This window comes from Pinus tabuliformis, chromosome 1_2 (genome assembly GCF_031772625.1).
Source record: "Pinus tabuliformis cultivar Carrire ecotype Pingquan chromosome 1_2, CPIR1, whole genome shotgun sequence".
Taxonomy (NCBI): domain Eukaryota; kingdom Viridiplantae; phylum Streptophyta; class Pinopsida; order Pinales; family Pinaceae; genus Pinus; species Pinus tabuliformis.
Window position 1 is genome coordinate 718,640,385 of NC_142298.1, and position 4,937 is coordinate 718,645,321.

Below are 4,937 nucleotides of genomic sequence, written 5' to 3' on the forward strand. Positions count from 1 at the left end.
TCGGTCATCCTCATCCAAGTCTGCAATCTTCGGTCTAGTGAACTCGGTCACCCAACCATATCATCATCATCACATCACGAGTCCCTTCCATCATGGCTCCTCTGCTGAAGGTTCCACCAAGAGTTGCTCTTGGTCTTGGCCATGAGAAGTCCACCCAAGCATCATCGTACCCCAAGTGTGTTCCCTTCAACCTGTCCATGAGTCATGTCGGGCACATAGCCAATTCTGCATGTGGCTAAAGCATGACCCAATCCTCCACAACCATCATCATGTTCCTCCCTTGTCACGTGCCTTTGTACCTTCTACCATAAGGTCACAAACAACCCCAACAAGTCCTACAACAGTCAACAATCCTTGCTTCTCCATACAAGGTCTCATCATAAACATCCATGGTAAGATGCTCCCCTGCATCGGTAAACTAACGTTGCTCTTCCCTGCATACGGTTCATCTACCAAATGCTGAAGTGAAACACAAGTATCAATATTACTTACATCATCATCATGAGGTTCCTCCATATGAGTATCCTCATCCATCCATGTCTGCAAACTGCATGATCCTGGTCCAACTTGATCAATCTCAAGTTCATCCTCCATCGTTGTCACATCTACAACATCCTCGGTTATCATGGCTTCCTCTTCCTTGATATCAGAATCTACAACTTCACCTTGCTCCTTTGTCCAACCAAGTTGAAGAAGTTCATTTTCAACATTCTTTTCCAAGACTTCAAGTTCCTTTCAAATTCGGGGATTCTCTTCTTTCAACCGCTTCAACCTGTATAAGGTAGCAAGAGCTTCACTTCGCATTCTTCCAAACCTGCCATGTCTTGCCGTTAAGCTTAGACCAAGCATGATGGTTCACCTCTGCTAAACCTGTTTCACCATTCACCAGCTTCACCAAGTTCCCTGCAACCATGAACCAACCCTTGTTCCACTTGTAGGTGAAACCAACTTCCTTCACCTGCAAGTACCTGCTTCCACTATCACTTCATCACGAGCAACCTTTCTCACCAGCTCCAACCGAGCTCTGATACCAACTTTCACGCCCCTACACCTACAGTAGTCTTTCAACTGCTTATAGCGAGGTGCGGCACCACCGAACACTTTATTTTCACCAATACTTATGTTCGTGGACTACGCTTAACATTCCACTTATCCTACTTAGCTTTTATTTCGCAACCAAGTATTATTAATGTGTTCCTTTATACCAATGAATACCCATACACATTCATTATCAACATCATTATACAAGAGAAATGCACAACAGTATAAAGGGAGGGGCAACTCCCTGCAATATGAGTCTGCCCGAATCAATATATTATACAATTTTCACTTTTACAATGTATAGGTTAAATCTTGGAAAACCCCAATTTACACTTAGTCAATTTTCACAACCTTGGAAAACTCGATTGCCCAGCTCGTCAACACCTCCGTACGGTCGTCGCACGACTCACTAACCCTTCATTCACCATGTCGCACGATCGTGTTGTTTGCCCAACTTGGGCGCGCGTCTAAGTCGCCACACATAGGCGCCTCCAACCGAGACACACTGCCGTTCACAACCCAACACACCAACAAGTCTTCATTTACACTTGCACGATGGGCAGGCACTCACCCGAGTCACCAAGACACCCACACCAAGTCCTTGCACAAAATGGGCACTCCTTCGTTTCACCGTCGGGCGCCGCCACTGTGTATGCCCCAACCGACAGTCGAGCGCCACACACCTTCGTGCATGCCTTCCACCCAACTACAGTTGAAAATAATTATATTATTTTGTATTAATGGAGAAAATGGTTACATAGTTGTAACGTATCTCCCTAGTTTAGGATTAGTTCCTAGACTTTAGGGGTTTGGTTGCAACTTCCTAATTCCTAGTGTTGTACTTAAATGATGTAATCTTTCATTCATGAATAATTGAGTGTACAAGAGTGATCTCTCTATTCAGAGTGTAGTCTCGAGGTGTAGGCCTCACTTTTGAGCTACATCTCCTTCTTTTTCAATGCTGTTCACATTTTATCTTAGTATCAGAGCTCAGAGTGGGTGAGCCTGATCTTGCATCACCTCTTGTGACTAAAGTGCCTTTGTGGCCAACTTGCCTTATGGCAGAATTGCCTGTGTAGTTTGAGGTGCCTCTATGGCCACGTGTACACAAAGAGCTTTGTGCTCAATTGAGCAAGTGGACTGCAAAACACCTGGCTCAGACTCGGATGTTTATTTTTTCTCTGAGTAGAAGGGAATTGGCGTGCTTTTCGCATTGACAGTAGCGCCAGGAAGCTGAACTGGCGCGACTGTGCATTTATTAATCACGCCGGAGCGCCAAAATACGCGATTGACGTAGAATTTCACGGATTAATCGTGCCAATCCGCTCTGGAATGTGCCAATCCGCTTAGCGACGCGCCAATCTACCTTCAAGGAGATTTGCGAGAAGCCTCATCTTCGTTTGGAAATTTGTGAAGAAGTTGATCGGAGAAGTTGTAGATCTATCCGGGAGAGGCATATCGGATCAGTTTTCAACAGATCGATTTTTTCGATGTATTGAAAACCGACTAATTTGCTCATCGGAGTGGAATTGATCTTGTTGATTGTCAGATATTGTCAGATATGAATCAGTGAGTAGATCACGAGATCAGGAGATTGGAGTAGCCCGGTGGTGGTGTATTGTTGTTCCTGATCTGTTCGGTGGCAGCAGATCGGACTTGCCTGGTGGTGGCGCATTGGAGTTCCCGATCTGTTTGGTGGTAGCAGATCAGACTTGCCCATTGGTGGCTCATTGAAGACTGATTCATTAGAGGATCAGAAATTTATCAGCCCAATATGAATAATAGTGATGAGTACTCTCTTAAGCCAGAAAAGACATGGTCTATTATCAGGCCAGTAGATTATTTGCTCAAGGAGCAACGGTTGTTGTTAATTTTGATAGGACTTGCCATCGCATCGACTTTCTTTATCCTTCAGCGTGGTTTTTTGGCTTCTAATGTTAATGAAAATGGAAGGTTTGTGCCCAACAAACCTCATCGGGTTGTTTATGAGACGCCTGTTTCTCGGTGTGCTCAGTATCGTTCGAGTTCGATGGTGAATTCGGGGGCTAAAGTGTTCCTAGGTTTGAAGAGAAAGTCCTTGCAAATTTTCGTGATGGGTGGAGCTGGCTTTGTTGGCAGTCATTTACTTGATAGGATCATGGCAAGAGGTGACAATGTTATTATTGTCGACAATTTCTTCACAGGAAGGAAGGAGAATGTTGAGGTGTAGATTGCTCGAATTTTCAATACATACGGTTCGCGAATGTGCCGTGATGATGGTTGTTTTGCAAGTAATTTTGTTACCTAGGCTTTGCGCAAGGAGCCTTTGAAAGTCTATGGAAATGGGAAACAGACACGGAGCTTCCAGTTTGTTTCTAATCAAGTTGAAGGCCTTATGCGGCTTATGGAGCGCGAACATGTTAGTCCTTTCAATCTTGGGAATCCTGGGGAATTTACAATGTTAGAACTAGAACAGATTGAAGAAGGAAAGGATGACTCTAATAGTGATTGGCACATTCCATTGCTAATGGGAGAAAACAGTAAGGAAGATGAAGAGAAGCAGTAGAAACAAGAACAGCAGAAAGAAGAACAGGAAAAAGGTGATAAACCAAGCCCTTCTAGAGTTGAGAAATTTGAGGTAAGTCCCCTACCAAGGAGATTTGGTAGGAAGACTCAATTGCCATTAAAATTGAAAGACTATGCATTGATGTCAAAGTTTTTAAACATTGTAGAAGCTGCAAATTATGAGGAAGCAAGTAAATCTAATGTATGAAGGGCTGCAATGTATGAAGAAATAGAATCTATAAATAGAAACCATACTTGGGATTTGGTTAAATTGCCTGAAGGTAAAACTCCCATAGGATGCAAATGGCTGTATAAACAAAAAGTAAATGCAGATGGGAGTATAGAGAAACTTAAAGCTAGGCTCGTAGCAAAGGGTTACTCGGAGAAAGAGGGAATAGATTTCGATGACACCTTTGCTCCTGTAGCCAAATCAAACACCATTAGAATGCTAATTTCCTTAGCAACAAAACACAAATGGCAGCTACACTAGCTAGATGGTAAGTCTGCATGTCTGAATGATGACTTGAAGGAAGAAATTTATTTAGTACAACCTGAAGCTTTTGTGAAAAAGGGGCAGGAACATCTTGTGTGTAAATTGAAAAAGGTACTTTATGGTTTAAAACAGACACCTAGGTCTTGGTATGAGAAAACTAACTCATTTTTTGTATAGCATGGCTTTCATAGGAGCTTGAATGATCTAAATCTATATACCAAGTTTAATAAACAAAGCCAAATTAGCTTGATTTCTTTGTATGTAGATGATATGATTGTAACAGGGAATGCTAACAATCTGATCAAAGAAATCAGATTTCACAAGTGTATGAGATGGAAAGACTCTGGACAAACCTTTCTTACTCAAGGGAAGTATGCCAGAAGCATGCTGGAAAGGTTCAGAATGGTCATTCTAGCAGGTTTTTCAGATTCTGGATCCATCAATCTTTTCATGGCTTTATATGATTTTGTATAACTGGAGGTGAGGATTATGAATATATTTTTGTCTCAGATATAATATAGATGATAGTAGAAAGATACTAATTGTTATAGATTGGAAATCTGAAAACAGATGACTTTGTTTGGAAAACTTTAATGAATGTATTCTTTTATTATTAATGAAAAGAAATCTTATTTAGATTGCAACTCTAATGTTTACCTGGTCAACTATGTATATTTGGTTCCCCATTTTTAAAATCATGGAGCTACGTCTTATTTCCTTTGTCAACTATATATTTTTGGTCCCCCAGTTTTGAAAATATGCAGTTACGTCCTGGTTCGTCACTGCTTTGTTTTTTTTAATGCTTCTGTATTATGTATATAAAACGGATAGTACAATTGGTGTGGTTCTTCAGTCTGTC

At 41.6% G+C, this 4,937-nt stretch overlaps 1 pseudogene; it reads left to right on the forward strand.

The window, feature by feature from the left end:
- Positions 1 to 2,815: 2,815 nt before the first annotated feature.
- On the forward strand, positions 2,816 to 3,250 carry LOC149207763 (UDP-glucuronic acid decarboxylase 4 pseudogene; annotated as a pseudogene).
- The last annotated feature ends 1,687 nt before the right edge of the window (positions 3,251 to 4,937 follow it).